The 11,413-nt window shown below is 40.3% G+C and overlaps 1 long non-coding RNA gene across 1 annotated transcript; it reads left to right on the forward strand.

The window, feature by feature from the left end:
• Nucleotides 1-421: 421 nt before the first annotated feature.
• Nucleotides 422-1,525, forward strand: LOC141574015 (uncharacterized). The gene is made up of 2 exons (XR_012500518.1): nucleotides 422-539; nucleotides 1,455-1,525. It is a non-coding gene; the product is annotated as an uncharacterized LOC141574015 (long non-coding RNA).
• The last annotated feature ends 9,888 nt before the right edge of the window (nucleotides 1,526-11,413 follow it).

The following is an 11,413-nucleotide window of genomic DNA, read 5'->3' on the forward strand; positions in this document are numbered from 1 at the left end:
TCATAAGTTTGTCCCTTTGATTTCTGTCTTTGTATCTTATCTCACTGGCTAAAACTGATCATTGCATCTGTCTGCTCCTAAGGTAATGTTTATCACCGCCTGAGGCTTGAGGGCTGGGTTTGGAAGTGGATGTGGATTTCAGGCAGTATCTTTACGATGTCCATGATCTTTTGTCCCAGGTTGTTTGCTCCTTTTGTTTTTAATCAGGGTTGGATGTTTGATCTTCCCAGATGGCTATTTTGTTTCCTGTGGGAAAGGTTCTGTACTTTGGTCTTGGTTATTAATGTGGGTTAACTTTGGCACTATTACTAATCTTGTGGATAGGGTTAATGCTGAGCTCTTGGTCAGAAATACAGCCTGTTGCTTGAAACTTCATATGACAATGGCTTATCCAAGTAAGATTACTCTCTCTCTCTTACATAGGTATTCCAGGGCAGGCACTTTATGGTTGATGTGGCAGATCTGACTTATGCAGCCCTTACAACCCATTAAATGGTCCACTGTCACTAGTGTTGCCTTCATCCTCCTGAAGTAAGATGGTGAGTACAAATCCAGCCGTCACAACTGTATTCCAGTAACAGTAGGAAGAAGGGATGAATAAGCTGTCTGTAAGGAATATTTTAGAGGCTTTCATGACTCTAACTCCTGTCTCCTTGGCCACATCTAACTACACAGCAGGCTGCACAGTGAAGTTGTCATTCTGAGTTGCTGAGTCCCCCGATTTGAGTAAGGGGCTAGATTGTGGTGCTAGAGGTGGAAAAGAGATCCAGGAACAATGGCTGAGTCTGATCCCCTGCCATGGGGCTGGAACCAGAAGGAGAGTAGCCAGACCAGCCCATGTGGGTGCAGGAGGTGCCAAGTGTGGGTGCACGGACATGCTGGCCCACAGAGGGGCCCGAAGATGGATCCCAGCATTAGAGTGCAGGGTGTGGGTGAGGGGCCCGGGACAAGAGAAATGGGCATGGAGTGAGTCAGAGTTCAGAATGAAGAAGGCGGTAGAGGACACGGTCACAACCAGTAAGAGAACCAGAAAGGCCATCTCTGCTATGGCTGACCTTGGTAGTGGTGCAAGGCTTTTATAACCACCTGTGATGCATCACAATGGCTCCCTGTGACCCCCGTGGCCCTTCTAGCCAACCTTCAGGCTGCTTTCAGCAGGCCATGCCTCCAGCCAATTGCCAGGAGGCACTCACTATGTCCCGCTATAACGGAAAAGAACAAATCAGACTCCATATTAGATCTGTTCCTTTAGCTTTACTCACTGTGCACCATTTTCCAGGCTTAGCCTTGCTAGCTCTGCACCTTTTGTAAAACAGTTTTGTCTTTAGCCTGAAATATACAGGAGAGCCTATTCTTGGGGCTCTGACCTTTAAGGATGTTAGCACTTCTACACTTCTGTAGAGATGGCAAGTTGCAAAATGGAAAATAACCTTTATTTTGTTGGTGGTTTACAGGGACACCATGGCCTGACCCACATGGATGGCTGCAAGAACAAAGAATTCCTGCAGAAAGAAGTTTGCAACAACCAACCACACCATCTCCACTATTTTTTTTTTTTTATAAAAGGAGCCTGTACTCTGACTGGAGTAGGATGGTTCTCCAAGACATTAGTCTGCCATCTTTTCAGCCTGCCAGTTTTCCTAATAAAGTCACTATTCCTTGCCCCAATACCTTGTCTCCTGATTTATTGTCCTGTTGTGCAGCAAGCAGAATGAGTTTTGACTCAGTAACAAGTGGGATTTCCAGTCGCTGAAGAGGGCCACAGTGGGAGGGGCAGGCTTCAGTGGCAGGAAAGCAAGGGCGGGCTTTACCTTGGATGATCGAGGTTTGAGATTCTATTACACGTCCAAATAGAGCTGCCAAATGCACAGTTGGAGATATGGGTCTGGAGTTCAGGAAAGAAGTTAGAAGGACAAAGATGGTAACTTGGAGGCTCCAGAATTTCCCTTCTACCACAGAGGCACTGAATCCATGGCTTTTCATGGAGCAGTTGCCTCTGAGAGAAACCCAGAGCCTGGCTGAGTGATTCCTACACATCGGCTAACAGAAAACACCCCTATCAGAAAGGGTAGGAAAGGTACATCCCTATCATACACCCCACCCCCAGCACAGTGTCCTGCAATTGAGGGGACCCCCAACTCCCAGCTCCTCCCTGTGGAGCAAAGGGTCCAAACTGAACAACTAACACCCCCCAGCTTTAAGGCTTCTGTCCAAAGGACGAGCTCCCAGGTCACTGAGCTCTGAAAGTCAGCAGGGCCTGTGTCCACCAGTCCCACAGGAATGCATCCAACAGGGAGCCAGTGGGAGCACCAGCACCCGCTGGGCTACTCCCCAAGGCCCCAGCTCAGAGGTTGCAGTTAGAAATACCATCTTCCCACTTCCACTTGCCTGGAAGGGGTTTGGTTGCAGACTTTGCAAAGGGCTGCCTGGGGCCCAGCATCTAATTAGCACACATCCAGGTGCCAGCTGTGACCCTCCCCAGAGCCCTGCCTTCTCCCTCTGGTTCACTCCAACAGTAAAACCAAACATCTCCCTGGAAGGAGCTTGTCCTCCCATCTAGTGCCCTAGCTTTTATACCTGCCATTCGAGGGATGGGCCCTCAATCACCCAGGTTTGGTGGCCTGCAGGACTTACAGTCCCAAGTCCCACAGGACTGAAACAAACATGCACATTTTAAATGGATACAAGAATACCCCCAGCTACACCCCACACCTCAGCATGGAGTGAGCAAGTGAAAACACTCATCTCCCAGTTTCTCCATAGAAAGGCCTTCATTACATACTTTCTCAGTCCTGTCTGAGGGTCCAACTTCCAATCAACCCACACTTAGGCACTGACTGAGAGTTCCCCCTTTGGAAAACTGATGAGTCTTGAGAGCCACTGAAAACAAAGATAGCAGCTTGGACAATCACAGAGGTTTAAGACAGACAACCAGGAACTCAGGCTGGGCTGACTGCCACGGTTCAACTCCCACATGAGACCACTCCATCCGGACTGGGAGAGGTGGTGGTTTCATCTGATGTGCAGAAACCAACACAAAGAGTCCAGGAAAATGAGGAAGCAGGGGAATAGTTTTCAAACAAAAGAACAAGATAGATCTTCAGAAACTTCTCATAATGAAATAGAAAGAAATGATTTCCCTGAGAGTTCAAAATAACAATCATAAAGATGCTCACTGATTCAGGAGAGCAAAGCATGAACAAAGTGAAAATTTCAACAAGAGATAGAAAATATTGAAAAGTACAAAACAGCAATCATAGAACTGTAGACTAGACTGAACAGAAAGCATGATCAACAAACTTGAGAACTTATTCAAGAAGTAAACAAAAAAGAAAAAGAATGAAGAGTAAAGATACTTAGGGGACTTTCAGGAACCACCAAGCAGGTGAACATGTACATTATAGAGGTATCAGAAGAGGAGAGAAAGGAAGAAAGACAGAACGCCTATTCAAAGAAATAATGGCTGAAATCTTCCCTAAACTGGGGAGAGAAATAGACGTCCTGACCCAGGAAGCCCAGAACTCCAAATAAGCTGCATCTAAAGAATCCCACACTGAGGCACATTATAAATCAACAGTTAGAAGTTAAAGACAAGAAGACAGTCTTAAAAGCTGCAAGAGAAAAGCAACGTATTATAACAAGGGAACCCTCGTAAAACTGCCAGTGGATTTTTCAGCAGAAACCTTGCGGACCAGAAGAGAGCTCTCAGGATGATATATATTAAAAGTGCTGAAAGAAAAAAAAAATCAAGCAAGAATCCTCTACCTGGCAAAGCTGTCCTTCAGAATTAAAGGAGAGATAGAGTTTTACAGACAAACAAAAGCTGAAGGAGTTCATAACCACTAACATTGCCTCGCGAGATATGCTAAAGCTAGTTCTTCAAGAGGAAATGAAATGATGCAAATTAGTAACAGGAGAGCATATGAAAGCTTAAAACTCACTGGTAAAATTAAAAATAGAGTTACATTCAGAATACTCTCCTATTGTAATGCTGCTTGTGGTTAAATCACTTATAAATCTAGCATGAAGGTTAAATAACAAAGCATTGAAGTAACTAAAATTTGTTGATGAATACACAGGTAAAAATAGATAACTTGTGACATTAAAGGCATAAAATGTGGAGAGAGAGTAAAAATGCAGAGATTTAATATGGTACAAAGTTATTTTCAGCTTAAAACAGACTGTTATGTTTTCTGTGAGCCTCATGGTAAACACAAAGCAAAAATATACAGTAGATATACAAAAGAAGGAGAGAAATAAATCTAAGAATAGCACTACATAAAATTATCAATTCACTAAGAAAGAGAGCAAGAGAGGAAATTAGGGACAGAGGAATTACAAAATGGCCAAGAAATAATGAATAAAATGGCAATAGTAAGGCCTTACCTATCAATTATAACTTCAAGTGTAACTGGACAAGACTAAATTCTCTAATCAAAAGACAGAGAGTAGCTAGATGTATTAAAAAAACTAACTATATGCTACCTACAAAAGACTCAATAGCTTTAAAGATACATGCAGACTGAAAGTGAAGGGATGGAAAAAGATATTCCATGGAAATAAAAACCAAAAGAAAGCACAGATAGCTATACTTAGAAAAATAGACTGTAATCAAAATACTGTAATAAGAGACAGAGGTCAGTATACAATAATAAAGGGGTCCATTCAACAAGAGGATATAATATTTGTAAATAATTATGTGCCCAACATAGGAGCAGCTAAATATATAAAGCAAATATTAACAGGCCTAAAAGAAGAAATATATAGCAATACAAATTTTTTTTTTTTTGTGGGGGGAAATTTGATACCCTGCTTTCATCAATGGATCGATCATCCAGACAGAAAATCAATAAGAAAACATTGGCCTTAAATAATGTCTGAGACCAGATGGCTGTAACAGACATTTATAAAACATTCCATCCAGTAGCAGCAGAATACACATTCTTGGCAAGTGTACATACAACAGTCTCCAGGACAGATCCTATGTTAGGCACAAAACAGGTCTTAATGAATTTAAGAAGATTGAAATCATATCAAGCATCTTTTTCTGGCCACAATTGTATGAAACTAGAAATCAATTATAAGAAGAAAACTGGAAAGTTCACAAATAGATGGAGATTAAACAACTTGCTCTTGTTTGACCAGCCCACAGTTAACATCATACTCTACAGTGAAAATCTGGAAGCTTTCCCTCCAGGATCAGGAACAATCAGGACTTCCACTCTCATCAGTTCTATTTAGCATTGTACTGGAAGCCATGGCCAGAGAAATTAGGCAAGAAAAAGAAATAAAAGGCATTCAAACTGGAAAGGAGGAAGTAAGATTATCTCTGCTTACAGATGCCATGTTATTATATATAGAAAACCCTAAATGTTCATCAACAGATGAATGGATAAGGAAAAAATTATACATAGATATATAAACAAAGGAAGAAAATCCTGAAATTTGCAGCAATATGGATGAAACTTGAGGGGATTATTTTAAATGAAATAAATCAGAGAAAGACATATACTGTGTAGTATCAAATGGGATTCAAAAAAGCCAAGCTAGTAGAAACAGAGAGTAGATTGGTGTTGACCAGGGGTTGGGAGGTCAGCAAAATTAAGAGATGTTGATCAAAGTTGATCAAACTTCCAGTTTCTAAGAGGAGTATGTTCTAGGGATCTAATGTACAGTGTGGTGACTACAGTTATAATGTTGCATTCTATAACTGAAATTTGCTAAGAGAGAACTTAAGGGTTCTCATCAAATAAAAAAAAATGTGAGATGTTGAATGTGTTCATTAACTCAGTAGGAATCCTTTCACAATGACTGTGTATTTCAAATCACAGAACCTTTAAATTTTTTACTATTTTATTTGTCAATTTTATGTTTATAAAGCTGAAAAAAAGAATTTAGCAGTATAATCATGGAGGTGAATTGCAGACCAACCACAGACCTCTGGTTACTTTACAAAAAGTGAATAAGAAAAACAAGACCAAAACATTAACTTAGCATTTAAAAACATTTATTTAGGGACAAGAGAACCATGTCAACATAAGTTTACTTTACTGCTACAAATGAACATAACCTCACAAAGAGGAAAAGTTAATAGATGTCATCTTTTTTTTTAATGAATAGTGGTTGAATTTCTTTGTAATAGCATGTTACATATATGTACATGAAACATACATATGCAATTTTTGAAGGTATAGAAATAATTTTAAGAATTAATATTCTAGCTAGCACCTACAACTCTGAGTATTACTTAATACCCAGTTAGAATTCATGCCCCATTCTTAAGCTTCCCAAATTAAAGTCATCATGTACAAAGCCAAATAAAATGTTAATGGATTTTTGAAAATGAACACAAAAGAAATGTGACCATATAAATAAGAAGACATTAACTATTAAATAGTATATGTAATAAAATTTGTGGAAAGTATTTAAAGATACGTAAGGTAACCATTTACATATAGAAAAACAAAATCTTTTACATAGAGGGTAAAAGTTTATGGAATAAACAGAAGAGTTTTTGAACTTGTATTAAACATTGTTTAACTGGATAGTAAATCCTGTGAGTGTAGAAATAATTTTCTTGTAATTATCAAAGAAGGAAATAATATGAACTTTAATTCATGGTAACAGAGTTGGCTGGAAAAATGCTGGTTTGACCTCAGAGATTTCTTTCCCACCAATCAAAACACAAGTCTGTTTTTGATATAACTGTGATTCTGTCTCCAGCTTGAAAATTCATCTCCCGGTTGTCCTTCAAAGAAATACAGTGCTGTCACTTCTGTAGGTTGGTTTGAATTGCCTAAAACAGGAAAGAAGTATTTAAATTATTCACATGTGTATGAGAAAACTGAAAGTATGTGCCAGTAAGATATCAATGAACAAGTTGGGGCTTGGTATGCTGACGCCTTGGAAGCACGCGGGCTGTGTGATTTCACCACATTGTGAAGAGCAAATGTTTGGTAATAACATTCCCTAAATCCATGCAAGTCAAACTGCATATAATTATGTACTTAAACATGTGTTTAGCAAATATTTGCGGTTATTATTGTTTAAATTCTGAATAATATATAAAATAATATTATTCAGTTTTCCCCATTTTAATAAAATAGTCATGGTAGTTTCCATAAATTATAGTTATTTGATAAAAGTGGATACTTACGCCCCTGATTGTATCATTAAAGACTTAATGTAAACACCGTGCTCTGCAGTCACTGCTTTTTGAGGCCTCCAGCCCCAGCGCACGTGCCATTGCAGCAGCGGCACTTATTTCTCCCAGGCTTTTATGGCTGTTCTCACTTCTGTACTTACTGGATCCCTTCTCTCAAAACAGAGATGAAATTCAAATTTGCACAACAAGAAGCACATCTGCATATCTTTTTCCAGAAGTGATTATAAAACACCCAAATAAAAAACCCTGCAATCCCCGAGCCAGTGATTTTCAAACATCCTTGCTTGCTTAACAGCTAAGATAATTTTTAAACAGCAATATTCACTAGTATATTTTTAATTGATATCTAAAATTGTTGAATATAAACTTAAGGTATAATGTTCAGCATATTTCATTATCAATTACTTAATCATATTTCTCCTTTTCTGACTAAAAGGATCATAGGTGATAATGATTTGAACTCGCCATCATTCATTAAAAAAAATCAGTGAGTTTTTTTTTAATAGTCAGAGATTACATACTGTTCATTTTTAACCTTCAAACCATATATTCATTCCATTTGTCCCAAATATTTTTACTCATGTATTAATATTATATTTTTATGTAAGTTTCTACAACAAAAATTTGTACTTAAATATATTTTAAAATTTTAAGTAACACAATCCTATATTAAATAATTTCTTAGATTGAGTTTCATTTTTGTACACATTGATCAAAATGTGAAATATATTATGAATTTGTTAATTTACTAAACATGAAAGTAAATTTTTATTTGAAATGAATCCCAATATATACGCAAGACTTTTAAGAATTAGTTCACACACAGGATGACTATTTCTTGTTTCTGGAATGACGTAGTTCAACATCAAATTTTATTTCAGTGTTCCTTTTTAAAGACATAGGTGCTAAGAAAGCTGATTTTTATAAAAACTAGAGAGGGCAAGAAAGAGATTTTATAGCAATGTAATAGAATTCTTCTATATCCCCTCCAAGATAGAGGTGAAAATATCACATAGTGACCTATCATCAAAAAAACAACAATAATAAAGTATTATTTATAAAGTAATGAACTATTACTATCATAACCTTTTATTTTGGTGATAGCTATGTGATTTTTAAGATAATTAACATATAATGATATATAATGATAATATTAATTACTACTCATTATAAATTCAGATAACTATGTCATTAAATCCCCCTTCAGTTTTGCTAAAAGCAAAAAAAAAAAAAAAAAGTGGAAATCACCTAATCTACAAAAGTATTTACTGCTCATCAGACTTACTAACTACACCATATCAACAGTCATATTTTAAATTGGATCATTATACTTTCATTGCAGGGACAGCGTACTGCAGATGATGAAGATGATTAGGTGGTGCTTTTATTCGAGTGTGAAAAAAGCCCCCATGAAAGGCTAGCAGACATAGGACAGCCTCATGTCACAGGTCTGCTTTGAGGAGGAACACACATGGGAAATGGAGATCTGGAAATCCTGTCTCCGACTTTACCTGTGCCCACGTGCCCTGCACAGTCTCTGTGTACCCCGAGATGTGCTCCAATGTGAAGGCCACTGGCTAAGAAGTTTATGAGTATAAAAATACACAATTAACCATTGAGGGGGCAGTGATGGTGGGGGGGGAGGCAAGCAGGGGGAGTGGGGCTGAGGCGTGTGGCCTGGCTTGGGGCTGGTGATGGATCTAGTTGGGTGCCGGGCCCAGACGGTGCCGGGGTGGGGCTCTTTGGGGGACGGGGACCCAGCTGGCCTAGGCCAGCAGTGTGTGGGCGGGGTGGGGCTGCCCCATCGTCAGTCCGAGCTTCCGCGCTGTGGCGGGAGGGGGAGGGGGCGCAAGCGCGGACGCACAGACAGGCGGACGCCGGACCCCGCCCAGAGCGTGTGGAAGGTGGTGGGAGCCTGGCGCTTCTGGGTCAACTCCCTGAGGAGGAACCGGCCTGGGATCTGGGCCATCTCTTGCCATCACCTCCGGTATGGCCGCTGGGCAGGTAAGGGGGCGCTGATGGCGGCACGCAGGTCAGGGAGCCGGCGGGTGAGGCCTGGGCTGCGCGGTTGGGGAGGCGCACAGGTGTGTAGGTGAGGCCCAGGAGGGGCGGTCCGTTAGGACCCTGAGGTGGGGCAGGGCTCGCAGCCCTGGTTCATGGTGCTCCAACTGCCCACATTAGCAGTCCCTTAACCCCGCGTCTTCACTGCCACTCACACACGGATTTCGGAAAGTGGATTCAGCCACGGGAAGTGGGAGGGTGCCAGACAGACCCTGGAGCACATCCGGCCGGCCCTCAGACCATGGCCATCCTGCGTAGGTGGACCTGCCTGGCGAGTGGAGGCCGCTCTGGACCCTCCAGGTCGGAATAATGGGCGATACCTGGGCCTTTGGGAGCTTGGTCGGCTTGCCCCCAAGATCAAAAGCTTTTGGCAAGTATAGTTTTAGTCGTTTGAGAACTCTCCCTACTGATTTCCACAATGGTTACACCTAACTACATTTCCACCAACAGTATAGGAGGGTTTCCTTTTCTCCACACAATCTGCAGCATTTCTCCTTTGTGGACGTTTGAATGATGGTGATTCTGACTGGTGTGAGGTGATACGTCATTGTAGTTTTGATTTGCATTTCTCTGATAATTAGTGATATTGATTAGTTTTTAATGTGCCTATTGGCCATTTGTATGTCTTCATTGGAGAAATACTTGTTTAGGTCTTCTGCCCATGTTTGGATTGGGTTGCTTGGTTTTTTTTTGTTATTCCGTTGAGCTCTTTATATATTCTGGAAATTAACCCTTTGTCAGTTGCATCATTTACAAATATTTTCTCCCATTTCAGAGGTTGCTTTTTGTTTTGCTTATGGTTTCCTTTGCTGTGCAAAAGCTTGTAAGTTTAGTTAGGTACCATTTGTTTGTTTGTATTTTGCTTTTATTTCTATTGCTTGGGTAGACTGCCCTAGGACAACATTGCTGAGATGTATGTCAGATAATGTTTTGCCTATGTTTTCTTCTAAGATTTATAATGTCTTGTCTTATGTTTAAGTTTTTAAGCCATTTTGAATTTATTTTTGTGTATGGGTTGAGGGAGTATTCTAACTTCACTGATTTAAATGCAGCTGTCCAGTTTTCCCTATACCTTTTGCTGAAGAGAGTGTCTTTACTCCATTATATGTTATTGCCTCCTTTGTCAGAGATTAATTGACCAAAACTGTGTGGGTTTATTTCTGGGCTCTCTATTCTGTTCTGTTGATCCATATGTCTGTTTTTATACCAATACCAAAGATGACTGTAGCTCTGTAGTACTGTCTGAAGTCTGGGAGTGTTATTCCTCCAGTTTCGGTCTTCTAAAGTAATGCTTTGGTAATTCTGGGTCTTTTGTGATTCCATATAAATTTTAGGTTTATATGTTGTAGTTTTGTGAAAACTGTGATATGATAGGGTTCGCATTAAATCTGTAGATTGCTTTGAACAGTATGGCCATTTTAACAATATTAATTATTCCAATGCAAGAACATGGGATATGTTTCCATTTCTTTAAGTCCTCTTTAATTTCCTTAGTCAGTGTTTTGTAGGTCTCCGTGTATAAGTCTTTAACTTCCTGGGTCAGATTTATTCCTAAGTATTTTATTTTTTTGGATTCAGTTTTAAAAGGGATTATTAATTTCTTATAAAGAAATGCCACTGATGTCTGTATGTTGCTGTTGTATCCTGCTGCCTTGCTGATTTCTTTTATTAGCTCTTACAGGTTTTGTGTGGAGCCTTTAGGGCTTTCTATATATAGCATCATGTCATCCACATATAATGACAATTTTACATCTTCTCTTCCAATTTGGATCCCTTTTATTTCTTTTTGTTGTCTAATTGCTGTGGCCAGGACTTCCAATACTATATTGAATAGAAGATGTGAGAGTGGGTATCCTTGTCTTGTTCCAGATTTTAGCAGAAAGGCTTCGGCTCTCTTGGTAGGATATTATGGTGACTATAGGTTTGTCATAGGTTTTATTATGTTGAGACATGTTCCCTCTATACCCACTTTAGTAAGACCATGGGCACAGTGTGGCCAGGGGGCTGGGGAAGATGGCAGAGGTGGTAGCCTTGGAGGTGGTGGTGAGGGGAGCGGGGCTGCCCCTTGGGAGCCAGTCACTTGCTCCCATCTCCCCCGCTGCCTGGCTTGGGGGTGGCCTGTGCTGCCTCACGTTTGTCTTTAGGTCATACTGCACCCTAGAGGCCTGTGTTGTCCAGAGAGCAGCA

Source organism: Camelus bactrianus, chromosome 19 (assembly GCF_048773025.1).
Source record: "Camelus bactrianus isolate YW-2024 breed Bactrian camel chromosome 19, ASM4877302v1, whole genome shotgun sequence".
In the NCBI taxonomy this organism is placed as follows: domain Eukaryota; kingdom Metazoa; phylum Chordata; class Mammalia; order Artiodactyla; family Camelidae; genus Camelus; species Camelus bactrianus.